Below are 27,338 nucleotides of genomic sequence, written 5' to 3' on the forward strand. Positions count from 1 at the left end.
CTGAATAGAAATATCCCTTACATACGTATAGTGCTCTTAGGTTTACAAAGCTGGGAAGATAGCACTTGATACTTTTGAAAATACCTCACCTGTGAGTGAGGCACCAGAGTCCTCACGCACGGTGGGGCAGCCATGACCTGAATTCAAGTCTGACTCCGAAGCTTTCTGACAGTTGTATGTGAATGAACAGACGGTTAGATTTTTAAGGTATGGAAAGGCTGTCCTATTCAGACTCAACTCCCCTCATAGCTCACTTCTTGGATGAATGCCCTGAATGGGAACCCCTGCTCCATCTTTGCTATCCATTTACCTTTTAGGAGGGAGGGTGTGTACACCTGACAAAATGGTCATCACCCTGAGAGGCTAGGATGGCTGCAAGGGGTTTCATCTGGATGAGGGCAGAGGAGGGCCGGTAGCAGGGCTTCCCTCCCAGAAGGACAGAGCTCTGCTCTGGGGCTCATGAGGCTTCAGAGACCATGAAGTCTCACTGTGGGATTGAGAGAGGAAGGAAGCCTGGCCCCTGAGGAGGACGGAGGCTGAGTGGGGCTCGGCAGTGGGGGGAACCCCTTAGGATATGAGGGCAAAGCTTCTGTGTTTAAAGTGTTGTTATGTGGCCAGGGAAGGAGAGGGCAAGTACAGAGGTCGGCTGGAAACCAGTGACTGTCCTCAGGGTGCTGGAGAATCTGCCTCCAAGGAAAGCAGTCAGGAGACCCGGCTGGCCCTGGGCAGGGTGTGGACCCCTGCCCCTGTCCTGCACGAAGGAGGCTGACACTGGCTGTATCCAAATCTCACTTATTCTGTGAGCCCCACCTGGCATCCTGGACGTGGAGGCTCTGGGGCCGGCTGTGCTCACTGGTGAACAGAGCCAGGCTGAGTTATTTCAAGAGCTGGCGGGAGTTTCCAGTGTCTCGGTTTCCAGATGGTCTTAAAATTGCTGATCAAAACTGTCAAATTAGGCCCCAGCCTTGTGTGTGTGTGTGGGACCCTTAATTAAGTGGAAGGACCAGTCCTTTGAAACTTGCTTTACCTGACCGGAATGGAGCTGCTGCTGAGCCAGGGGTTTTAGGAGAAATGCCTCCCTCTGTGCCTGTTTGTCGGGATGTTTCTGGGCCTTGCAAACCAGGGAGAATCCTCAGTCTGCCCTCCATCTCTGTATTGTGGCTCTCAGGGTGAACCTTAAGGAGTGTTTCCGTGCTCCCATCCTGCAGGAAGCAGCAGCGGAGGGCTGGTGGGAATGGCATCTGTGTCCCCCCCTGGCCAGCTCTGCTCCCTGTCCCTGGAGCTCTCTGTCCACCAGGAAGGACAGATGTGGAAGTATGGGACGACGCTCCAGCCAGCATGACAGGCAGCATGAGGTGCTGAGCTAGGGGACCCTGCCTGGTGGGGTGAGTCACAAAGGGGTCCTGGAGCTGCCTTCTGAATAGACTCCAGAAGGCAGATGGGGCTCCCAAGCCTCTGTCTCAAGGAATGAAGGAATGCAAGCCCCTCTCCCTCCCTGAAGAAATGCAGAGCAGAAACTGAAACCTATTTCAGCAGCTGTTTAGCTTAGGAGTCCTGCTTAGCTGTGCTTGGGGGGCACAGGGGACACATGAGGTTAGTTCCCTGGAGCTGCCAGAAAGGACCAGCACAGACTGGGAGGGCATGAAAAAACAGATGACTCTCCCTCTGCTCTGGAGGCCAGGAGTCTGAGATCCAGCTGAGGGCAGGGCTGGTTCCTTCTATCCCAGGCTCCCCTCAGCTCCTAACTGGTGGCCACAGGCCATCCTTGGCTAGTAGAAGCCGCCCCTGCCACCACCACCTCACCTCCTTTCTGCATGGATCCTTGCCTCTGTGTCCAGCCCTCCCTTGTCCTCTGAGGACCCCCACCCTCATCCAATGTGACCTCAGTGATGACTTGATTATACCTGCAAAGCCAGAGTTTCCCAAATAAGGTCACATTCTGAGGTCATGGGTAGATGTGAGTTTGAGCGGGACACTGTTCAACTCAGTACAGGGGGCAAGAAACAGGGGTTCAGGCAGGTAATCCTTTGACACTCGACGTGACCCTGGGACCTGTGCGTGGGGACTGGAGTCAGAAACATCCTTTTAGGGCTTCTCATCACTCCCATCCTTTAATCTAAGACTTAGCAGGTGGGCCTCCCGGTGGCTCAGGTGGGTGAGGAATGAATCTCTTCGTTCCCTGCTGGCTAAGTCCTCAGCACGCCAGAATGAGTTTGGATCATCTTATTGAAGGCTCTTCTCTGAAACGTCTCTGGGAAGATCAATGACTAATTCTCCAATCAGAGGCCCTCATCAGAGAACCACATTCGGAGCTTTCGTGACCAGATCAGTGCCCTTCAGCTGTGAAGTAGGAATCAATACATTTCAGGGCGCGGCACTAGAGGGGACCCTATAATGCGGCACCTTTCAGGGAGCACTCCTTAGGGAAGGCACTAACCACGGCCTGGAGGCTGGAGGGCGTGACCTGGGGCTGATGGGAGGCTGAGCAGGAGAGGAGCTGTCTTCGACTTTTAATTGAGAAGGTGACGGGACCCATGAGCTTCACAAGTGGTCACCTTCCCATTTCCCCACCAGGTGAGGGACGACGTTCCCAGGAAGCTGATCTGTTTGGACAGAACAGAGGGGCCTGAGACTAAGCCATCATGATGCTCCTTAGTGAACTCTGGGGCAGTCACCGAGCTTTCTCTGAGCATCGGCAAAGGCAGAGGTAAATTAGAGCCACGCAGGGACATTAACAGGGCTGTTAGCTCATTGGAGACGAATCTCAGTGCCGCTTTGCACTTGCTCTTGTGACGACTCAGGAGTGTGGGATGAGCTGGAAAAAGTGGAAATGAGCAGGGTGTGAGCCAGGCAGAGCAGCTGGCCTCAGGCCCTAATTTGGAGAAACACCAGCATTTAGAGCAGCCCTTGCCATCCCTCATGGGATGCGTAGCCAGCCCAGCACACGTTTTGAGTTAGATGCCATGAATTATTATTTTCCCAGAGTAGGTGATTTCCCTTGGAATTTTTTTGGAAGGCAACTCCAGCCTCTCACACTGACGGTGACTCAGACCAACTTCGAATCGCTTTCCCAGGTGGAAGCGTGTTTTAGGGGCAGTGCACAGAAGAGACCCCAGTGAAAGGAGTCGGCTTCACAACCCCGCTGCTCTGCTCTCCCTAATTAGCTGGGTGACCATGGGCAAATCACTTAACCTTCCCGAGACCTGGATTCATCATCTGCAAAACGTGGGCAGCGACACCAGCTGCTCTCCCGGCCCCAAGTCATGGTGCTCGTGTGAGGCAAAAGGCAAAATCAGCTGGTAAGTGCAGGATGAGTGTGCCCTGCGATTTCTGGGTCTCCTGCATGGCAAACGGTCTATATATTGGGAGGAATGTCATTTCATCTTCAGTGACAGGGAAGAAGCAGTCAAGTCTCAGCTGCAGATAACGAAGTCAAGAGTGGAGCAGAGATGCAATATCACGGAATAGCTAAGTGGTCACAGCTTGGGTCTCGGTTTCCTTAAATTCTCAGGAGAAATAGATCCATGAATTCCACTTAGCAAATATTTATGAAAGGCCCATAAACAGGCACACAGTCTGACTTCATGGGTCTTGACAATGCACACAGATAAAGCATCTAGTATGTGCCAAGTATGGATGGCCCTATTCAGTCTTCAGAGGCCTCTCTTTAAAGCAGATACTGCTGGAATTGTTCTCATTTTTAGGGGAAAGCACCAGATATCTCTGGTCAAAGCAAGGATGTTGAAGAATCAGATTTCCAGAAGGGGCTTGAGAGAAGGACTGTCCTCCTGTGATGAGGGAGATGGGTGGTGTGGGGTCAGCCTGGAGCAGCCCAGGCTGGTTTTCTGTAGCCTCTCCTGGGCCTGGTCAAGGACCTCCTGGCCAAGGACCTCCACCTGCTCCCTCTGAGCCAAGAAGTTTCCAGGCTAGGGCACGGTGTGGCTCTTCTCTCAGATTCTTTGTCTGGGAAGGGGCATGCAGAGGGAGGAAGCCAGAAGCAGTCTGCTGGTGCTTCTGGTGTGGCCAAGACACCACTTGAGCCCTGGGTGCTGGCACCACACCCTGGTATGGGCTGGATCACCACTTCCAGCAGCTGCTGGAGCCCCAGGTGGGCCCCAGGTGAGTTGGGGAGGTGCAAGAAAAGGGGGGCAGCCTCTGTTTAGGCCCCTTGCCCCCACCCTCAAAACAAGCTCTGAAATATCACAGCCTGGCTTGTTCTCAAGACATGGGAACTGCTGTGAACTTGGTGAAGTCCTGAAGGTCAGGTGCCTTCCCCCTTGAGCAGGTCTTGAAGGTCCTAGCTGGGCTGCTGCTGAATGGCTTTGGAGGAAGAAATGGAGACCACTTGTCTGCCTGCCCCTGTTTGCCTCCATGTAGTTTGGGGGTCCGTGGGCTGCAGATGTAGGCTCTGAGAGTCTAGGGTGCCCTACTCAGGTGCAGGGGGTGCTGGGTGGCAGGAACCACCCGTATGCCCCTCATGAAGCCTCCAGAAAATGGAAAACAATGACCTTCCACCATGCCAGAAATTTAATGGGTTTTCTGGGCCACGGTGTCCCTCACTAGCTTGTGAAGCCCATGGAGGTAAGACCAGGTCTACCCCATTCATCAGTTCCCGACCCAGTGCCTGGCCCTTAGGAGACTGTCTAAGATGAAAGTGTCCCAGTGTGACTGTTTGTATGAAATAGGCACAGTGCAAAAAGTTCACAAGTGCTGTGGTCGGGTGAGTCGGGAAACATTGGACAATACATAACTGAATGCTTTTCTTCCTCAGTGTTCTCTAGAATTTTACTATGAAGAATACCAGCACTTCCCTGACCTGATGAAGAATTTACTGTTTTTCATTCTTTTTTTCTTTACTGATGTAAAATATACTTACATAAAATTGACCACCTTTATTACTTGCAAGTGCACAGTTCTGTAGGATTAAATACACTCCCTTTGCTGTGCAACCACCACCCCCATCATCTCCAGAACTTCCTCATTTTCCCAAATGAAAACTCTTCCCATGAGACACTGACACCTCCTCCACCCCCACCCTGCTTCTTCCTCAGCCCCTGGAGATACTCCCTCCATTTTCTGCCTCCATAAATTTGCTTACTCCAGGGGCCTCATAGGCGTAGAATCATAGTCTTCGTCCTTCCGTGTCTGGCTTATTTCACTTAGCATATTGTTACGGTTGAATATCATTGCTTTTTGAGGCTAAATAATATTCCACTGTACAGATAGACCACATTTTGTCTATCCATTCATTTGTTGATGGAAATTAGAGTGGTCTCTCCTTTTAGCTGTTTGAATAATGCTGCTACACACATGAGTGTACAAAAAATGTCTTTTCAAGTTTTGGGTTGTTTTCGATTGTTTTGGGTGTATACTCAGAAGTGAATCTGCTGGTCATATGGCAATTCCATGTCTAACTTTTTGGGGAGCCTCCACACTGTCCTCCACAGTGGTTTCACCAGTTTACATTCCCACCAACAGTGCACAAGGGTCCCAATTACCCACATCCTCACCAACATCTGTTGTTTTCTGCTTCTTTAGCAGCCACCCTAATAGGTGTGAGGTGATCTCTCATTGTGGCTTGATTTGCATTTCCTTAATGACTAATGATGTTGAACATTTTTTCATGCACTTATTGGTCATCTGTATGTCTTCTTTGGAGGCATGTCTATTTGTGTCCTTTGTTCATTTTTGAATTGGATTGTTTACTCTTTTGTTGTTGAGTTGCAGGAGTTTTTATGTATATGCTGAGTATTAATCCTTTATTAGATGAATGATTTGCAAATATTTTCTCCTATTTTGTGGGCTGTCTTTTCATTCTCTTGGTAGTGTCCTTTGATGAACAAAAGTTTATCATTTTGAAGAATCTACTTTTAGAAGATATTAATATGACCAACAGATTGAGAAATGTTGGTTTGTTTCATTTGTTGTTCATTCAGCAAACATTCACTGAGTACTACTGAATGTCAGGTATGTCCTGGGGGCATAGATGTGATGCAAATAGATGTGGTTCCTGTCCTCCCTCATGGAGGGGACAGAAAACCAGCAGTGCATGCATACATAACCCAACATCAAGTTGTGGTAGGAGTTGTACAGACAACAAACACAGGGACGGATCTGCAGTGTACAGGGGCTCCCAGAGACATCCCCTCTAAAGATTAGACATTTGGGTGAGGACCTACATCATGAGAAGTTGCTAGCTGTGAAAACAAGTGGGGAGGGAATGATGACATAAAAGTGCCGAGGCAGGAAGAAGGGAAGGTGAAAGTGGCCATTTAGGACTGCGAAGATGGAACAAGGTAGGTGTTGAGGTCAGACATGTGTTTAGGGCCTACCATGCCTGGTTAGGGACCAGGGTTTTACTTTAGGGGACAGAGATGGCCCCATTCAGTACTGTGTTCCACAGGGACAATTTCAGGTGTGTCAGGAGCCATTGCAGAGTTTTGAACAGGGAGGAGAATGTGATCTGATTTCTGTTTAAAGATTCTTGGCTGCTGAGCTATGTTGCTTATCTCCTCTGCTACTCTGGTCTGATGGGGTGAACTTGGTGCTGCCCCATAGTCAGATATCGGGTACTTACATGTGTGTGTGCATTAGGCATTTGATAGCTGCCCTTTTCATTCACAGGTTGCCACCCAGACCTGCTGGAGGAGACTCTGAGCCTCCCTGGAGAGTTTGCACTTGTGCTGTGTGCAGTGACCAGGTGGGGTTTTGGATGTCCTCTGTGTGGGAGAAAGGACAAAGAGAATATTGGAGACCAGAGGGTGGGTCGTAGAAGAGCCTGTGCACATTTCCATAGGAGGGTACATTTCCCAACCTTTCTTGCAGTGAACTCAGGACCCTGTGACTGAGTCTGCTGATGGGATGCAGATGCGGATGAAAGGGAGGATCCCCTGCCAGTTCCTGTGGCAATCTTAGGATGCCAGAGTCTAGATACATGGGACGTTGTTATGGAGAGCTGCTGGGATTGCTGCCTGTTGCAAATTATGCTTTGGTGATCAAGAAATACATTTTATTGCTAAGCTACAGACATTTTGGCACTGTTGTAGCAGCTAGTGAGTATTGCTCTAACACATCTCCAGTACCTTCCCCTCAGAAATGGCCAAGAGTCAAGGAGGAGGAAGTAGCCAGTTTTACCACCCCTGAAAGATCAGAAAAGATCCCTGGCTCCTTTGTGTTTGTAGGCCTGAAGAGGATCTGGGTTAACTTTGGCTGTTCCATTTCTTAAACAGGTCACATGTTCTCTGAGTATCTGTAGCCCCAGTTAAAGATGAGGGCATATCTATCTTGTTCCCCTTGAGTTACATCTGAAAGAAGTTAACACACAGAAAGATGCTAAGAGCAAAATGAAAAGAGCCCCCAAATTCTTTCGGGAAAAGAGCGGGTATCAGACAGATAAAGAGGAATGTTGTGTGAAGGTACAGCCTTTGTCTTCGTGGCAATGATCCTTTTTCCCTGCTGCTGGGTTGGGTGCCAGCACAGATGGGAGATGGCCCTGTCCAGCAGAGTCCACAGGGACCCAGGAGGATTTTCCCTGGGGCAGCTCAGTCTGGGAAACCTTTAATCTGCTGCTCAGTGCTTTGTCAATCATATCAAACTGTGACTATATTGAGCCAATTAAATGCACTTACACTTTAATGTAGCTTTTAGTACAACATTCTTAATTGTTTTTCATAATTTTAAATGGCACACTCCTATTTCCTTTTGGTTTCAGTGAAATCTCAATTAGCTGCTGAGGCTTTGGGAGGCAGATGGCCTGTGGATCATCCATCTCAGGAGATCCAGGGTACCCTGAGGGACCCTGAATGCTGTGGTCTGGAGGGTGGTGCCTCCTTCTTCAACCTGGATTCAGAAGGGATACCAAAGAGCTCCTGCGGATCTCTCTGGAGGCAGTGGTTTGACTGTCTGTCTCTGTCTCCGACTGTCCCACCCACAGGGAAAACCTTGTTCCTTTGTCCACTCATGTGGCACACACCATGGTCATGATTGTGGGGCTAGGACCCACACAGACACCAGAATAAAGCATGGTCCCCTCCCTCACAGGACCTCAGGCTGCTCAGAGCTAGACGTGGGGACCCACGTGGGAAGTTAATCAAGAATAACTTTGAAAAAAAAAAAAGAAAAAAAAGAATGACTTTGTACTCATAAAAGTTAGAGGTTCTCAAAGAAGTTCTGATTGTGGGTTATATCTATTGATTCTTATTTTATTTAAGTTGCAAATGGAGACATTTAAAAATTATATATTTGTCAATTCTTAAAAATAGCAATAACAAACCCAATGACCTATTGACACAAATACCACGTTTGGGAAGAGTGATGATATGTCCCCCCCACCCCCAATAGTAAAAAACATGGCATGGTTTCACTTCTCAGTAAACTTCTCTAATGTTTGGCTTTAATAGAAGACAGCTGGATTCTCAGGAGGACTTCTGTGTTCAGTCTGTTGCAATATGTTGTTTTGTTTGAAATATATGAAGAAAATACAGCCTCACACAGGTATGTAGTTGGAAAACAGGGTGTTTTAAAAGGTTTTATCAGGTATTCTGTGGATGCTCTACAAATAATTGTAGATATTCTACTTTGATGCTGAAATGAAAGTCGGCAAGTGGTAGTTCTTTAAAGGCTGGTTGCAGTGTGGACTCAGAAACCATTATCAACAATGCTTTCTTTCTTGTGACATCAAAATCCATTTTTTCAGTGGGTACATGTGATTTTGTAACATAGCACACAGGTAATGTGGAAAATACCATTTCACTGCCTTCTACATGTCTTCCAAATGTCAACCCATCTCATTATTCAAGAAGTCACATTCATCAATATCACCCTCTACTTAATCTGAAAAACCCCTGAGCACTGGGAAGCTGTCAAGCTCATGGTGGTGGAGACCAGTCTCCCAAAATTCTTGCTTGAAAGCCTGAATTCTATCATTGGTAACAAATGCTGCCTGTTGTTTCCTGTGGAGTGACAGGCTCACTCTATATATACTGAGAGAACCTCTGCCAAATACCCAAATCTGAATGACCATAGTTTGCCTCTTAACTATTTTTTCAAGTAAAAATGTTGTTTTATAAAAGAAGGTGGCTAGTTCAGCTCAGGATTCAAGCACTTTTCCCTGTGACAAATGGTTCACCTTGGTTTGAGCAGGGCTGCTTTATGTATAATTCATATTTGATCACAGAGCAAATGAAAGAGCTGTGAACCCAGGATTGAGATTTAATAAGTTGGATCATGTTTATTGTTGCACCAAGGCCAGGTTATGCTGCTGTAGCCAAGCCATAGCCACAGCACCCTGCCAATTCAGGCCTGGCAGGTCAGCATAGGCTCTGCTCCACACAGTCACACAGGGATCCAGGCTGGAGCAGCTCTTCCAGTTTGTGGCTTCATTGTCTGGGACAAGGGGCCTTCTAGGTTGTTCTTTTTTTTTTTTTAAGATGTTATTTATTTATTCATGAGACACACACACACACACATGCAGAGGCAGAGACACAAGCAGAGGGAGAAGCAGGTTCCCTGTGGGGAACCTAATGTGGGACTCTACCCCAGGACACTGGGATCATGACCTGAGCCAAAGGCAGATGCCCAACCACTGAGCCATCCAGGTGCCTCATCTAGGTTGTTCTTGCAGGGAGGTTTCACGTGGGAAATTGGATATCACTTCCAGTGACAGGTTGTTTCTGCTGGTGGTCCATTGGCAAGAGCAAGGCACTTGTGCCCTTCCTCTACCTCCCCTCCATGAGGCATATATTTCCAAAGAAGCATGGCAGGTGGTCAGCTTGGCCATTGGGGGACCATAGTGGGCTTGGGTATTAATTCTCGGGCCATTGGACCCATTCTTCTGTGCCTTTCCCCACTGCCCTCTGCCCTGATGCTGAATGAGGTTTCCTGTTGCCCAGCTCGGAAGAGAGCTCCTGGGGGTGAGGGGTGCTGATGGTGTAGGTGGAGAATTGGACTTTGTGCCTGGGGAGAGGGTCTCCTCCTGCAGGTTTTATGAAGACTGTTCCTGTGGAGGTTCAAGGTGACACACTGTTTTGCTGAGTTGAGTACAGGCCTAATTCCAGGCTCACTGTGCGTGTTTTCCCAGCTCCCAGAAGTCTGCCCAGCCACTCCACATCGCTGTTAGTGACTTACCAGCTCTGCCAGCTCCGGGGGAGCATACCCCCTGAGCTCCCCACTGACTGAGCTCTGAGCCATTTTGAGGTCATAGAATTGAGTGCAGCAAAGCACTTTATAATCTAAAGCCCATTGCGGATGTGGGAACATGATGTTATTGTTACCATAAAGGAATACTGGGAGCAGAGACTAGTGAATCACGTGAGAGGAAGGTTGTGGGGTTTTTGTACATTCACCTACTGACCCCTCTCTCATCTATCTCCTCCTTGGTGCCAGGTATGTCCTCAGGCACTGCTGATCTGGCAGTGCACAAACCAGGCTAGGTCCCTATCTGAGTAGAGCTCTATGAGGTGGGGTGACAGCCCTAAATGAGTCATCACATGGTGATAGATGTCAGAGGATCCATCCTCTCCAGGAGCTGGAGGGAGGCATAGGGCCAAGTCCCCCTCCATCCTCTCTTCCTAGAATGTTATTTTTGGGATGTACAGACAGATGAGGGGCAGAGAAGATGCCCAGAGGTATGGTGTGTCTGTGATGTTAGGACCTGTGTCTAGCACAGGTGTGGACTTTCAAAGGAAGCCACAGTAGTGAGGAGCACTGTTTCAAATCCATTTGTGCAAAAGATGCATTTGGGAACCATAAATGCAAGTTTCTAGGGCTAACGCCCAAAGTCCTGATTCTGAAGGGCTGGGTTGGGTCCAGGCAATTTTCATTTCTGACAGGTGTTCTGGGTGGTCTGGGAGTAGCACGTCATGCAAGGAAAAGCTGGTCTGGAACAGTGGTCCTTCTTATCTCCTTCTTGGCTATAGGCATCATGGATGGAAGCTTGATCATATCTGAAAGGGGCTCTCCTAGCTTCTAGCACCACCCAGCAGCTTTGTGGTAGGGATTACAGAAATAGTCTGTGGCTTCTGTCCACATACTGGCCTCCTCAGATATTTTGCATTTTGTTTTTCCTGCAGAGTGGAAGCAGGAGGGCAGGGGAGATGCTGTCTAGAATATGGATGTCTATTTGCATCTCAAGTTTCTAATACTCAGCTAAAGCCTGCCAGTGAAAATGGGCATGTGTATACCCTAGATTTCCTAGTGAACTCCTTAAGACTTAGATCTTTAGAAAATCCTTGCTCTCTCCTTTCCCTCACTAGTGACATAGATAAGAACATAGTAACTGTGCAGTAAAAGTCTATTGGTGATGAAGAAGGAACCCCAAGCTTTCAAGTATACACATTGCTACTCAAGCGGCAAATGTCAACCGGATCTGGCATTGATGGTTGGATGAGGGGGAGCTCTCTGTTCCCATCAACAGTGGAATATGTGCTGAGTGCCCTCATTGTGAACTTTCCCTTTGTCTCAATATTGCTCACATCTATCACTGTTTTTTCTTTAACTTACTTCTGAGTGTGTCAAGCCGAGTATAATGCTTTTCCTGCTATCTAGGAAGAGGGGAGGCTCAGACCTCTCCTTGGAGACCTGAGACAGGGATTCATTTCCAAAAAGGTGGATTTATTTTTGTTGTCGTTTTTTTGTTTCTGAGCCTATAGGCTGATCTATTACTTCCAGAATTCTCACTTACTGTTTCTGTTTCTGAAATATACTGTGAACTAGCATAGGCTACCCCAGATGCCTGAAGCTTATGTGCCTGGGGTCGCCTTCCCGGAGCCTGTGGCCCCTCTGTCTCCACTGGGGGTTTCCCTGTCAGCTTTCCTTACCAAACAGGCTGCAGCTGACCTTGCTTCCTTGTCTGGGGCCCTCTCAAGATGTGGAATGTCATTAGCAAAGATGGGAGTTTCAGCCAAAGAATGAGAGTTCTTTCAGGACTAGTTGGCCAAGAAGATTTTTTTTTTTTTTTCAGATGCCTTTGGGCATGAGGTAGGTGTGAAGAAGAGTGAGAAGATATTTGACTTATTTACAATTCTAGAATCTGCAAGAGAGATGCCTTATTCTGTTCTAGGTTTTTGGGCCAAGTGGGAACTGTAGTTTTACTTAATGGGGAAAATCACAGATTGGAGAAACTTTTTCTGGTTTTCATTGAAAAGGCTTGATTCTCTGCCCAATTTCTTCACACTTAACAACGCATCCATTCATCTAAGAAACTTAACTCTCACTTAAGTTCTTTTAGCGTTCCCCTTCCTCTTTCTCCAAGTTAAAAAGTTTACAGGCCCATGTTGTTTTACTATGTTTCACACGTATCAAGTTTTTACAAATTAAGGATTTGTGGCAACTCTGCATTGAGCATGTCCATTGGTGCTGTTTTTCCAATAGCATTTGCCCACTTTGTGTCTCTGGGGCACATTTTTGTGACAGTATTTTAAACTTTATAATTATTATTATATTTTTATGGTGACCTGTGATCAGTGATCTTTGATGTTGCCACACTCATTATTTTGGGATGCCATAAACCACATGCACATAAGATGGCAAACTTTACTGATAAATGTTAAGTGTGTCCTACTGCTCTACTGACTGGCCGTTCCCTCATCACTCTCCTCTTCTTTGGGCCTCGGGCCTCATTGTGTCACTGAGACACAACGATATTGAAATTAGGCCAGTTAATAACCCTACGATGGCTGCTAAGTGTTCAAGTGAAAGGCAGAGTCCATGTCTCTCACTTTAAATCAAAAGCTAGAAATGATTAAGCTCAGTTGAGGAAGGCATGTTGAAAACCAAGACAGGCAGAAAGCTTAGGCCTCTCACGCCAAACAGCCAAGTTGTATAAGCAAAGGAAGAGTTCTTGAAGGAAATGAAAAGTACTACTCCAGTGAACATATGAATAAGAAAGCAAAACAACCTTAGTGCAGATATGGGAAAAGTTGTAGTGGTCTAGGTAGAAGATCAAACAGCCACAACATTTCCTTAAACCAAAGCGTAATCCAGAGCAAGGCTCTAATTCTTCAATTCTTGAAGGCTGAGAGAGAGAATGAAGCTGCATTTAAAAGGTCTGGAGCCGGGAGAGGTAAGTTCAGGAGGTTTAAGGAAAGCCATGTCCGTAACATGAGAGCACAAGGTGAAGCAACAACTGCTGATAGAGGAGCTGCAGCAAGTTCTCCAGATCTAGCTAAGAGGATTCATGAAGGCAGCAACAGGAAACAACAGATTTTCAACGTAGACAAAACACCTTCTGTTGGAAGATGTTATCTAGGGTTCCCACAGCTAGAGAGGAGAAGTCTGTGCCTGGCTTTGAAGCTCCAAAGGACAGGCTGACTCTCTTGTTAGGGGCTGATGCAGCTGGTATGTTGACGCCAATGCTCATTTACCATTGTGCAAATTCTAGAATTATGCTAAAGAACTATGCTGAATTTACTCTGCTGTGCTCTGTAAATAGAACAACAAAGCCTGGATGACAGCACATCTATTTACAACATGGTTTGCTGAATATCTTAAGCCCACTGTTGAGACCTTCTGCTCAGGAAAAAAGATCCCTTCCAAAATAGTACTGTTCATTGACAAGGTCACTCAAGAGCTCTGATGGAGATGTACAAGGCGAAGAATGTTGTTTTTATGCATGCTAACACGACATCCATCCTGCAGCCCACGGATCAAGGAGTAATATTGACTTTCAAGTCTTATTATTTAAGAAATACACTTTTTAAGGTTATGGCTGCCATAGACAGTGCTTCCTCTGATGGATCTGGGCAAAGTAAACTGAAAACCTGGAAAGGACTAACCATCTAGATGCCATTAAGAACATTCATGATTCATGGGAAGAGGTCAAAATATCCACACAAACAGGAGTTTGGAAGAAGTGGACCCCCACCCTCATCGATGGCTTTGAAGGGGTCAGAACTTCAGGGGAGGAGGAAGTCACTGCAGATGCTGTAGAAACAGCGAGAGAACTAGAACCAGAAATAGAGCCTAAAGATGGGACCAAATTGTTTCAATCTCAGGATAAAACTTGAACAGATGAAGAGCTGCTTCTTATGCACAAGCAAAGAGAGTGGCTTCTTGAGCTGGAAACTACTCTTGGTGAAGATGCTGTGAAGATGATGAAATTACAACAAAGGATTTAGATCATCACGTAAACTGAGTTGACAAAGCAGCAGCAGGGTGTGAGAAGATTGACTCCAGTTTTGGAAGAAGTTTCCCTATGGGTACAATGCTATCAAACAGCATTGCCTGCTATGGAGAAATTGTTCGTGAAAGGAAGAGTCAATCGATGCAGCAAACTTCATTGCTGCCTTATTTTAGGAAATTGCCACAGCAAACCCAGCCTCCAGTAACCACCACGCTGATCAGTCAGCAGCCCTCAAATCGAGGCAAGACCCTCCACCAGCAAAAAGATTCTGACTCTCTGAAAACCCAGACGATGGTTAGCAGTCCTTAGGAATAAAGTATTTTTAATTAAGGTACATACATTATAGCGTTGAAGACAAAATGCTGTTGCACACTTCATAGATCACAGCATAATATAAACATAAATTTTATATGCACAGGGAAACCAAAAAATTCATTTGGCTTGCTTTGTTGTGTTGATCTGGAACCGAAACCACAGTGTGTCCATCTGGAACCGAAACCACAGTGTGTCCGAGGTACACCTGTGCTCTGACTGCCGGATTGAGTCTTGCCATGTTTTTGCAGGGATGACTTCTGCATATCTCAGGAAAACTGGGCACCCAGGTTGTGCATCAGTTTTTTGGGAGCCTCCAAATTGAGACTTCCCCTTGATGTGACAGGTGCTGACCCTGGCGAGCCAGGAACCACATGTCTCCTTAGTTATTTCTTGCCTGACCTCCCCTCCCTCCCCTCTAGCTCTCTCTCTCCAGGACAATAGTCCTTTATAAGCTCTGGTGTCCTGATGGTACCCCACCCTGTGCTACTTTGGGGAGAATGTTCTGTGGTTGGCCTAATGGTATCCTCTGACAAAACTGGCATCTGCGTAAACCTACTCATGATGGAGTATCCAACCAGCAGAGTGTGCGGTGGGACTCCCTGGTCCTCTAAGCCCACTCGGGAGCGCGCCCACATTTGAGGCACTGTTTTCCTCTTTTTTTTTTTTTTGTCAGCGGCTTGTCTAATGAGCAGCCAGTTTTGCCCAGCGCTGTCCAGATGTGGCCTCTAGGGCTCCCTGAGATGGACCGGAGCCTCATGAATTAACTAACGGCGACCCAGGGGCACCTGAGTCCTTTACCTCGGCGGGGCAAGGCCTGCAAGTTGCTGAAGGGGCATTAATCCTTATTTTATGTGGGGAACACAGCAAGGAAAAAGGCGAGTTTGCAATTTAATGTAACTAAATGTCATTCCACGCCCCCTGTATTGCCTCTCAATTGAAAGCAACGGGGGTCTGGGCCGAGGGGAAGAAAGTGATTGCATAACCTGATTCATAACCCTCAGCTCCTATTTATCATAAAATCATTTACAGCTCCATAAAATGTGTTAATTTGGGCAGCCGGTGATGTATGTCTTTGATTTAGGAGCTGACATTTCTGCCCGGTGGCTGCTCAGCATGGGTTGTGCAGCCCCAAGAAGGGACGGGGGAGAAGGTAACGGTACTCAGAGGACGGCGAGGCGTCCGGCTTGTTTTCTGTGACATGTTTGGGCTGGTGGTCTTTTGGGGCAGCCTACAGCAAGGAGAGGCCAGGAGGTCTGGGGCACATCTTGGCGTACTTGGTGCATGGTGGGGGGATTAGGTACAGCTCTATTCAATGACTGGGGGTTGACGGGTGGGATGCTGGCCAATTGTCCTTTCTGGTCTCAGAATTCTTCAGTTTATTTAAAATTCCAAATGTGATTTCCCTAAACGGAAACTGGATCCTTCGTGAGCGTCCATTACCCTAGACACATTTTTTTTTTTTTTTTTTTTATTGAGTACCTACCATGTGCCAGGGTTATCTGATGTATGGGGAGAAGCCATGTGCAAGATGGATGAGGCTTCCGCCTGCAGATTCCTGCCCCAGCCCTGGGATCGTGCTGTATTGTTCTTAAATGTGTCCAGGGCAGACGTGAGGAGGAAGGGTCCCGGGAGACTCTGCAGCTCTCCCTCCTACCCTCCTGCAATGCCTGTGGGGATCAGCCTTCTCTTTCTTTCGTGGGCTGATGCCAGACAACCACACACATGGACTTGTTCACGAACACATAGCCTGGTAGAAGGGCTTGGAGACAGGTGCAGCCATCCCTGGCTGGCACTGGGACCTCCCCAGAGGCAAGCCTAGCTGTGTCTGTCTGTCCTCTTTCTCCATCCAAATCACCCTCCCCTGACTCCTCCTCTGGCTCACCTCCCTTACCACAGGCTTCTTTTCATTGATCTGAAAGGTAAAAAGCCAACGTTCTGAGGAACTTCATCTTCTCATCCTCTGCCGCCCACCCCATTGCTTATTAAAAAAACTAAATGCCTAGCAAATCATTTTTATGAGCAATTAAGCACCCACCTCGAGTGTGCATGGAGGGCTGACAAATGGATTGACGCCCAGCCTGGGGGCTGAGCTGGTCTTCCTGGTTCTGTGCCCCACCCCCCTGCCCCATCCCCAGTCGCTGCAACTCTTGGTGGACAAGGTAAGTGTTTCCATTTGTCAGTCTCAGGAGAGATGATGGTTTATGTTCTGGGCAATGAGAGTTTTTATTTGCCAATATTTTCTCCTCTCCATATGAACTGTTGGTTCATAACTTTCGTTATTACAGAATATTATTTACACATCTCAATGTGAGGGGAAACCAGCTGGGGGAATATTTGTTTGCCACCCCTCCCCACAAACTCCCTTCCAAATCTCTAAAGTTTGCGGTTGATTCTGAAGGGAAGCATCCATCAGGCTTTGCCGTGACTGCGAGATGGAGAAGCCTATTTCATTCCTGTTTGCAGGACATTGGGTCTTCACTTTGTTGCCCTTAAGATGGAGTGTTCTCATTGTCCTTGCTGGCATCTGAGCACTCCCAAGTGAGACCCCTTGAGTTTGCCAAGAAGCGACCTCCATGAAGGTGATTCCGGATCCTCATGTTCTGCTGCCCGTAGGTCTCTCCAGTTATGTCCAGCAATTATGAAATTATCCGAACAACATTTACTTAACGACTTCTCCTTTGAAAAGTAATGTCTGTCAATGTGACGTGGAGATTATCCTTTTTAAAACCAAGCATCAAACCCCGTGTGTGTTCTGACAGAATTTTCCTTGATGTTTAAATTTATTTATACACAGTCTTGCAAGGGTCCAGATTTAAGTCATGCGTGGGATCAATCAGCCTTATTTTAAAGAATAGAGAGACAAGAGATGGGGATTTGTCCCTGGATATCCAAGATCTATGACCACTGGGGTCATGTAACACTTCTGTTGTGTGAGATCAATCCCCCATACGAATTACAGCTCCCAAACTGGCCGACAAATGGCACCTTCTTAATATAAAATACTCCTTTGTAGCAACCACAAATAGTGACCAGACCAGCACATTCTCTTTCTTGACTTTATGTCCTCAGCATGGAGGAGAGGGACAAATGTCATGTAGGGGCTCAAAGCCTGTTGAAGTTAGGCCACTTGGGCTCATCCCCTGGCTACTCCATCTCCTCTGCCAGGAAGAGGAGATAATCAGATAGTCATGGCCCTCAGCGTCGTGTTGGTCCTTTCTTCCTTGAATTCTGTTTCAGAAGCAACGTGAGGACATGGATGAGGTCACATCATCAGCTTGACCAGCTGAGCTGCTGCTGGGAATTACAAGCAGGCTCATTCTCCAAAACATTAGCAAACACGGATGCCCCAAGTCTCCACATTCCCTGGACGACAAGCATCATGCCTGCCACAGGTGATCATTCCACAGAGATGTGAAGTGGGGATTGAAGAGTGAATGAATGGGCTCTTTCCTTTTCCAAAGTATCCAGGCTGCCTGCTTTCCTCCTGCATCTCCTTCCTAAAGCTACTTGTGGCTCAATGTCCCCTTGTGGGGGCATTTGGGTCCATGGACATTTATTTGCATCCAGTTCTCCTCACTCACATCAAAGTGGGTGGGAGATTATGACTTATCTCATTTTCAGAGATTGTGGTTATTAGAATTTGCCAAGTAATTAGGGCGGGCTGGGTGTTCTGGTGGATGCTGAGCTCATTCACGGCAACCTGATAGGTTTTGGTTACGTAGCTACTTTCTGCTCCATTCACCCAGCTTGCAGCTAATTGTAGCTGAGTTCTGGGTCTTCTGCTTGACCCTGTTAGACCTGAACTTTGTTGTCTGGTTTTGTTTTATCCCAGGAAGCAACGTAACTAATTTGAAACTCCAGAAAATCTCTGATCATCTTGTTCCCATCATAAGTTGTGCCAGCCATGTGCAAGCCCCCAGTGTGCTGTCAGACCTAGAGGCATGTGTAGAGCAACGCAGCCTGCCCTTCAGGACTGATGTGAAGACCCTCAAAGGGGACCTTTGGGGTTAGGCTCTGAGTGGCAGCCGAGGAGAGAACAGGATCAGAAGGAGACATGAGAGAGACCTGACATGTTTCAGCCCCGAAAGACACCCCCCTCTCCCCCACCCCTGCCTGAGGTGTCCCACTCACCCACATTCTCCCCTTTGACCTCCTCCCTGTCTTCCCTTCTCTTCCTTCTCCTCGTCCATACATCCTGGGCAGCTGCCTCAACGTCCTCCCCACCACCATCCCAGCCCTGCTGTGTCTGGTGGTTCTGCTTACACCCCGCTCTAGAAAACCCATCCTTGCACTTGCTGTATCTAGTCTGGCCTCCCTTCTGACCTCTCATGGTGCCACTGCTGACAGCAGGCTCCTCACTGGGTGCTATGACATTGCTGGGACCTACCCCTTCCTACCTCTCCCACCTTCCAGTTCTTGCCACCCTCCACAACCCCACATGTGCTGTCCTACAGCTGGCTGCCCCTTCCCGCCAACATTTCCTGGAGCCTGGTCCCAGGGTGACCAGCATCTCCTGGGCTTGGTCTGGCATGGCCACCTACTCAGTCTTCCTGAGGCTGGCCTGGGGCCAACTCAATCATTGCCCATGTGCAGATGCTGGTAGGGACAGAAGGTTTGTGTCTTCTGCAAATTCATGTTGAAATCCCGACCCCCGAGGTCATGGATGGGGTTGGGTGGGAGGGGCTCTGAGAGGTGATTAGGTCATGAGGGTGGAGCCCCATGAAGGAGTTGGCGCCCTTATAAAAGGACCCCGGGAGTCTCCCTTACTCCTTCCTCCATGTGAGGACACAGTGGGAAAGTACCTGTGTACAAGCCAAAGAACAGGCCCTCACCAGACATTGAGTCTGCTAGCATTGTGACCTTGGACTTCCAGCCTCCAGGACAGTGAGAAGTAATTGTGTGCCATATCAGCCACCTGGTTGGTGGTTGGCCAGTGCAGCCCGTGTTGATGGAGGCATATGGTCCCTGGGTCCAGCTTGTCCCCTGTCCTGCTCTCGAGTCCCTGGGCCATGTATCTGGTCTGACCTCAGAGCCACACTCCCATCTCCAGACTGGACAGCCAGACTCAAACTCAGTACGTTCCCAGGATCTCAGCCAGCTTTCCTTCCCTTCTCACTCCTACCGGGTCAGGCTTCTCCTCAAGAGCTGAGAGGCCCAGAAGCCCTTATTTCCAGGCTGATCCTTACCCCCCATCACTGAGTTCTCAAGATTTTCTGAACTCAGAGGGTCCCACTGGGGCTGACTTGGGCAGTGAGGTGGGAGAGATAATGAACAAGGCTGCAGTTTGAATAATAAAATAATGAGAGCAAACTTTAACTGTGGCAGAAATTTGAATGATATAATGAAGCTGAGAAATGCCCTCTTCTCATTCACGACAGTGCGTGTCCTGAAAGATGCTTCCAACCCAGCACCCACTCCAGTCCACTTGCCACAAACACCTTGGAAAGAAAGTATCTTTCTTCCCGATTTCCTGCCCCTGTACCTGGTCACTCTGCTCACCTGCATTCACCTCTCAGCATTCAGCAAATGGACACAGTGATCTCAAGGCTTCGAGACCACCTGGGAACTCCTCCACTTGCTGCAGGAACATGCCTCCTGTGGCCTTTCTCCTCCTATGGGCTTGTCCCATGGTGCAGAGGGGACACTAAGGCGCAGGTTGCTGCCACTCTGCTTGGCCTCGGATGATGTGTTCTATGTGTGAACAGAAAGGAAGACCACCCACAAGAGAACCAGCAGATCCGCCTGTTCAGATTGTGTTGCAGCGGGGGCTCAGCGACATCATTTGTATTTTGGGGAAGACTCAAAAGCAGGCGGGGTGGGGTGGGGGAGCTTTATGGTGAGAAAGAGGTTTTGAGTAAGCCCTGATGGGGGCTGGGACCCTGGGGAGCTGGTGGTACCAGCTATAATAGGGATACTCCATGTGATTAGTTGGGGGGCACATTTGGCTTTCTCTGGTTGGTCTTGAGTTAGAAGCTGGGATGAAAGTTGGTTAAGCTGTTGATTATTTATCAAATCTTGACCCCTTTGGGGGCTTATTGTTACAAAAGTTATTATTTTGCTTCCTGTGTTATTACTGGAGATGGTAGTCTGACTTCCTATGAGTCTGACTCACAGCAGCCCGGCTTCCTCAGCTGGTTAGTGTATACAGGGGGCTGGTTTGTTGGCAGGTGGCTGCAAGTCATGGGTTGGAGTTCTATTTCTATGTGTGGTCTGCCCATGGTCCTCATGCATTCAGTCTCTCTATGGGAGGATAGGGACCCAGGTTTCATTTTACCTACTAGTGGAAAGAATAGGACAGTGTACCATTTAGCCCCCATGCCTACCATGAATGCTTCCCAGCAGGTCCTGACCAAGACCCCAGCTCATGCCTTGCATACTCAGACCTAAATGCTGGTCCCTATACCTCACACAGATTGAACCCATAACCTCTCTCCAGAAAAGTCTGAGTGATCGTCCACCATGAACTCAAACAGATATGTCCTGCACCTGTTTGCCAGGCTTTACTGGGCACTGGGTTCATGATCAGGCTAAGGAAAGAAAACCCCATGGAAATCAGACCACTGAAGGCATTTTTGGGAGCTGGGAAGGCAGTCTTCGTTCTCACATACACATAAGGGAATGCAAGGTTTCATGTGAAATTATCACTCCAGTAGAGCCCAGTTCATGGATGGCTGGACTGTACTGAGGGCCTCTGGAGGTCATTTAGCTTTATCCACACCTCCTGCCAGGCCCCAGGATTCCTGGAAATGCAGAACGGGAGGCAGGGCATGGATGCACTTACTGTGCAGGTGCACCTGCCCAGGTGAGGATGGAGAAACCAAAAGCCTCTCCAAGGCTGAAGTCCCCTCTTCCAACTGTCCTGGCTCTGTCCCCAGGGACTAATTCTTCCCAGCTTGATGTGGGGATGAGGTGAGCCAGGTCCCCTCCTTTCCAATGGTCTGTCTTCACCAAGGCATTGACAATATGTCTGAAGGGCACATTAGGCTCCAGAGAGGCGTTCCCATGTCCCATGCATGCCCAGAGCTGCCTACTGGAGACCCCACAAGGTGGGGCATCATAGCCTGTGAGTGTGCTCATGTGCATGCACTCACGTATTTGTGTGTGACTGTGTATATACATAGATGCATGTATGTGTGCAAGCATGTGTGTGTTTGATGTCTTTAGCAATGAGGAGGGGAACACTACTCTCATAGGTTCCATCTGAAGTCATGGCACAGACCGGTTCTCAAGTAGAATTTGGCCTGCTGGGGTTGAGAACTCATCCGGGCCTGGCTTCTACTGGCTGTGGCATGGGGTGGAAGCTGTCATTGTTACTCTATTTGAGTCTTCATCTCCAGCAAAAGAGTCTTTAGGGTCACACACTTAATGTGATTATTCTGAAATACTAAGTCAAGTGACTTATCTTGTCAAAACCCCTGCTACCCACAGGTTACTGGAGAAATGAGGCAGATCCATCTCTTGCTCTCCATGAGACCCGAGATGCACCCATGCTGTTTCCACGGTTCATGGTTCAGGGAGATTTACATTCAAGTCCTTTTAGGAAATGTAAGGTAGCTATTACATAATACTGAGTCCAACTGAGGGAAATGTTGGTATAATTTAAACATTTAAAACTATAATTTAGAAACTTAAACTGAACACTTTGGGCTTACAACATTCCCCCGCTGGCTCACAGGTCAGTGAGTAGGGTTGAAGGAACACTGGGAAATGCATAACAGAATGCTTCAGCAGGAGGCCTCTTGGTGACTTACCATTCCTAACCCACAACTAAGACTCTGGGAGCTGCTTTCTCCCCTCGAATGTCTGTGGGTACAAAGATGAAGATGAGGCATCATACTCTCAGGATCTGGTTCAACAGTATAATTCATCTTTTATGTGAACATTTCCTTCTCAAAATAAACCATTTTCTACTGAGCATAGGGTGGGAAATTCATGGCCATTGGCTTTGTTGCCCTATTTGAGGAACTCATTGTGTTGAGTGAGAGCACTGTTCAAGCTGTCCTTAGATCTGGTCTCCTCTCCTTGGGATACTGAGAGGAGGCTCCCTCTCAGCATTCAGGCCACTGCCCTTGGGCATTCAGGGAAGAGAGGGCCAATTGGTGCAATCATTGCAAGAAGAAGTTGTGCAGGGAATCCCTGGGTGGCTCAGCGGTTTAGTGACTGCCCAGGGTGTGATCATGGAATCCCAGGATCGAGTCCCGCATTGGGCTCCTTGCATGGAGCCTGCTTCTCCCTCTGCCTGTGTCTCTGCCTCTCTCTCTCTCTCTCATGAACAAATAAGTAAAATCTTAAAACAAAAAAAAAAAAAAGAAAAGAAAAGGAAAAAGAAGAAGCTGTGCAGAGCTGATCAATAGAAGTTCTGCCTAAGTCTGAATCCCAGTAGGGTCACCTCACCAAGTGGGTGGCCTGGAGCTAGTTATTTATTTATTTGTTTACTTTGGAGCTAGTTATTAATAAATGTAAGCCCCAGGTTCCTGATTTGTAATTATGTCCCTACCTCATGAGATTGTTGTGCGGATAACATGAGTGAATATATGAAAGCACTTCAAACAGTGCATCACTTAGCAAATGCCCAGTGAATGTTGGTTTGCTGTCATCTCCATCACATCACCACTGTCCTCATCAGAATCATGATCAACATCATCACTGCTACCATCATCATATTCATTATCACTATCACCACCATCACCATCATCACCACCATCATCATTATCCTCATTATTACCATCACCATCATCACCCTCATTACCATCATCATCACAACCAGCATCATTGCCATGATTTTTATGATTTATCACCTGGTGAAAAAAAAATCACCTGATTATTTAATCAGCTATAATTATCAGAAGCTAAAGAAGGTATAGGTGCCATGGTAAGTAAAAACAGTATTAGGAGGATTATTAGGTGCTTTTATCAGTCCTATTTCACAGACAAGGAAGCAAAAGCATAGAGAGACTGTACCCTGCCTTGTGTCACACAGAAGAGTTGGAAATCAGAGTTGGGAAATCTCAGTCAAACTCTTAAGCCTAGAAATACTTAAGTCCTGGAAGGAGGGTGGTTTTGTAGGGCAGCTACAGAGGGGACTCAAGCACCAGTGAGATGTTTCAAATAAATGACTCTAAGTCATTTCAACCACTGAAATTCTGTGATTTTATGAAAACTGTTTATTCCGGTAACCAATTCCAAAATAGAGAGTGAGTTGGGTCAAATATCTTGAAACATGTTCATAGATTAGTAAACAAAAACTGGGAGCTCTGGGGAGACATATTCGACTATTAAAAATAGTAAATGGGATTCAATTTTCAATGTGGAAATGCTGTGGGTGGATGGGCCCAGGCCCTGCCTCTGTGAACTGCTCATAAAAAGCAGTTCCCAGGACGCACAGATGAGTGACGGTCGGCAATCGCATTTCTAATGCTTGTCTAAATGTTTCTCATTTGATCCTTCTCTTATTGGAGTGTTGAGAGATGTGACGAGCTGAAACTCCCTTTAGGGCAGCAAACCCCAGGAAAAAGATAAAGCAATTCTCAGTCCTGATTCAAGATGAATCTTCCTTCCCCCTCATTATAAAATACCTATTATCTTCCTTTATCTCCAAGCGAGCAGCGTTATTTCAATTTAACAGTGTATGAGAAATGCACCACAATATAATAAAAGGACCAAAGATGCACTATTTAATGTCAGAATGACAGATGCTTCAATTAGGCAGACAGGACTATTTCTCCCCAAAATAGATAAAGATGAAATTTTTATAAGATTGTGCTGTTTGTGTTTATGGTACAGTACTGTTACAAGCTTTCATTACAATATAAATTAAAATAAAAACTCCTATTTCAGTGGAAGCCAACCATCTTGCTAATAATTTTGAAACTCAGAACCGCAGTTTATCAAAGCGCCTGGTCCCTCACCTGGCAGGAGTGGTCTTCCAGGACTGGAGACACCATCCAGGTAAGAAATCTCACCCTGACATTTATACATCCTCTTCCGAGAGAGAAAGGAAGGCGTGATTTGAAAAGCTTGTGGAGATATTTTTTGACATGTGAAAAGTGTTTTCTTGCTCGGCCCATATGTGAAGTCGTTAAAGCAATTGATGGCCAAGGTGGGGTACAGTTTAGAATGCTCTGCTTGTCTTCCCCACGCCCTTGGCGGTTGGAATCAGACGCAGTTCTGTTTACCACCAAGCCTGAAACCTGGGAAACTTATTTGCCATGGTGAGTTTGGGCCCACAAGGGTTTGGGCCACAATGTTTCTTTAGTGTCCTCCGACCCATTGTAGCAATTTCTTTAATTGTGATCATTCTGAATGAAACCCTGTTAACCAATGATAGCCACACTTGCACTTTCTAAAGCTTTCTCTCCATTGACTCCTCTGTTCTCCATTTTGGGGTTTTACATTCTCCGAACAGTATGAGAACACATTATATTTTATAATTGGAAGAAATGCATCAGCTGTGTGAAAGTAGTCGCAATTCTGCAAACAAATGCCTAGATCCGGGAAAATGGTAGTTTGAGATAATATGGAGCTTCTCCTTCTAAAAGCATAAAGAAACATCTGATGAAGTATAACACTTGGAGACATACATAGTGGCTTATGTAAGGAAAACAGGAATGCAGACAGGAGTGTGTGATTGTAGCTGCCTTCAGGTGTTGCAAACCTAGAAAACAGGGCTGGAGACTGGAGTATCGGGCTCTAATTTGCATTCAAGGACAAACAAGCATGAGGCCTTGGGCACAGCTGGGTGCATAGCTGGGGCTCCGACCCTCACACACAGCACACAGCGTGGCTACTGAGAGAGCCTGAAGGGTCAGCGAGAGGGAGAGGTCAACCTCAGCCCATCAGCTAGGGAGACACAAGCTCAACACCCACCTGAATGGAGCAGAGTAAGTGGAACATCGAAAGCTCAAGCTTGTTCCTCCTAGAAATTTGGAGTCCAAGTTTATTTTGGTAACATGATATTTCATATTTCTTAAAATGTAAATTCGTTTAAAACAGAGATCGAATATTCCATGGGAAACTTATAAGCACTGAATTCTGGAAGTTTTCCTCTAGAGTTTTCTTTTTGTTTTGGTTTTGGAGCACTCGTATCTGTCGTGGCTAGAGGGGCATCCCACACTCTGGACAGATGTCTTGGCTTGGAGCATACGGGCTTTGTTTGAGTCTGCACTCTGGTGTGAACTCAGCTTCCTGCAAGGACAAGGACCACCCTGGGTCCTGGTGCCCAGTGCCTCACACCTAACACCTGCCCCAGGTGTTTGATGAGTGATGCTGAGTGAAGAGGATGAATGAATGGGTCACTGTGCCCCTCACTTTCATTTCTGGGACTCTATCCCAAAGTCTGAACAGTAGCCCACTTGCATTGAGTTAAATCAATTTGGAGAAAGAAATGCAGTGGAGAATTCCTTTTGCTCAGTTGATATTAAAAAAAAAAAAAAAAACTTAAAAAGAATAGCTGTCTAAGACTTTTTTGCTCTGTGACATGACCTGCCCTTTCTCCCCTGTGTGTCTGTAGCATCCTGACATGGAAGGCGGCTGATGCTCTTAAACAAAGGACTCTTAATAAAGAAGATTTATCATTCCGAAGACTTCTGTTCCAACTGTCAGGCCCACCATAGAAGGGGGGAGAGGTGGCTCTGGGTCTCTAAAGCTCTCGTTTCACATGAAATACAAAGAGATAATTAGAACTTTGGGTGAGCAGCTAATATGATGACATGAAGAGGAAGAGAGAGGATGAACCAGGAGCAGACGGTTGGGGTCGGCCCTCAGTGTCAGGAGGCCGGGAACAGAGGAGGAAAGGGAGGGCCCTCACCTGCCTCCCTGCCACACCTGGATGCCCTTGCAAGAGAGGATGGGTAGGGATTGGCCAGGGCAGGGGGAAGCTGTCCCCCCCAACAGTCATAGTCCCCTCCCTAGAAACTGGTTCCTTTTGCGTGGAGTAACCTCCTTCCCTCCTTAGGGACCAAGTGCCATATGCTCTGCGACATTCCTCATTCTTCACAAACCAGACGTGTGTTTGTTGTCTGATACCAAATCCGAATGGAGACTGGGCCAACCTGAATAGAAGAGATGGGCAAAGGCTGGCCGGCCTGATGCTAGCGGGAGCGGGACCTTGTGCTCCTGGATAAGGACAAGCTGCGGGTCAGGAGATAGCTGGACACTCATGCAGACTGAGTGGGGCTTGCAGGGATGGCTTTGCCTCTGCCCTGCGGCAGCCCTGTCACTTGAACAGGGATGCCAGCCTTGAGCTGACACAGTGCCGAGCCTCTGCTACAGGGTGAAAACAGTAACAAACTCAGTTCACCCGGAATGAGGTGGGTCCTGGGATGTGGGACTTCTGGTTTTAAACTGGGAAAATCCTGAGTGAATTGGGACGAGTCGGTCATCACAGTGGTGGAGTGCAGAGGGCAGGGACCCTGGCAGCGTGTGTTCACATGAGACCTGCGGCAGGTGCTGGCATGTCCTATGTGGATGAAAGGCAGGAGTAGAGTAAGAAGGGCCCTGGGGTCTGTGGGGAATTTGATCTGGTGTAACCACAGGAGCTGGGCCGGCCCGTTTCGCTATAAAGCTCACTTAGAGTTCAAAGAAATACCCACCTGAACACCAAACAGGATTACTGAAGTGTTTCAAAGGGTACCAGGCCCCCTGTAACACACAAAAGCTTCTTAAATATTGCTTCTATGGCAGCCCCGGTGGCGCAGTGGTTTAGCGCCGCCTTCAGCCCAGGGTGTGACCCTGGAGACCTGGGATCGAGTCCCACGTCGGGCTCCCTGCCTGGAGCCTGCTTCTCCCTCTGCCTTTGTCTCTGCCTCTGTCTCTCTCTGAATGAATAAATTAAAAAAAAATATTGCTTCTAACTTATTTCTGACCACCTGTTTCCTTCCTCACCGTCCCTCCACTGCCCTGACCT

The 27,338-nt window shown here is 47.5% G+C and overlaps 2 long non-coding RNA genes across 6 annotated transcripts; both read left to right on the plus strand.

Annotated features, from left to right (window-relative positions):
• Nucleotides 1–1,963: 1,963 nt before the first annotated feature.
• Nucleotides 1,964–20,221, plus strand: LOC111096119. Of its 5 annotated transcripts, none has more exons than XR_005359819.1 (4): nt 1,964–2,707; nt 3,075–3,299; nt 17,672–17,826; nt 18,267–19,734. It is a non-coding gene; the product is annotated as an uncharacterized LOC111096119 (long non-coding RNA). The 5 variants fall into 5 exon arrangements; XR_005359820.1 differs by having other exon boundaries at nt 1,964–2,347; nt 2,575–3,299; XR_005359822.1 differs by lacking the exon at nt 18,267–19,734 and adding an exon at nt 19,813–20,221 and having other exon boundaries at nt 1,964–3,299.
• Nucleotides 20,222–20,357: 136 nt separating this feature from the next.
• On the plus strand, nt 20,358–26,900 carry LOC119872028. Its single transcript, XR_005358915.1, has 3 exons — nt 20,358–21,984; nt 24,272–24,382; nt 25,944–26,900. It is a non-coding gene; the product is annotated as an uncharacterized LOC119872028 (long non-coding RNA).
• The last annotated feature ends 438 nt before the right edge of the window (nt 26,901–27,338 follow it).

The sequence above is a fragment of the Canis lupus genome, chromosome 5, assembly GCF_011100685.1.
Source record: "Canis lupus familiaris isolate Mischka breed German Shepherd chromosome 5, alternate assembly UU_Cfam_GSD_1.0, whole genome shotgun sequence".
NCBI classification, from domain to species: Eukaryota; Metazoa; Chordata; class Mammalia; order Carnivora; family Canidae; genus Canis; species Canis lupus.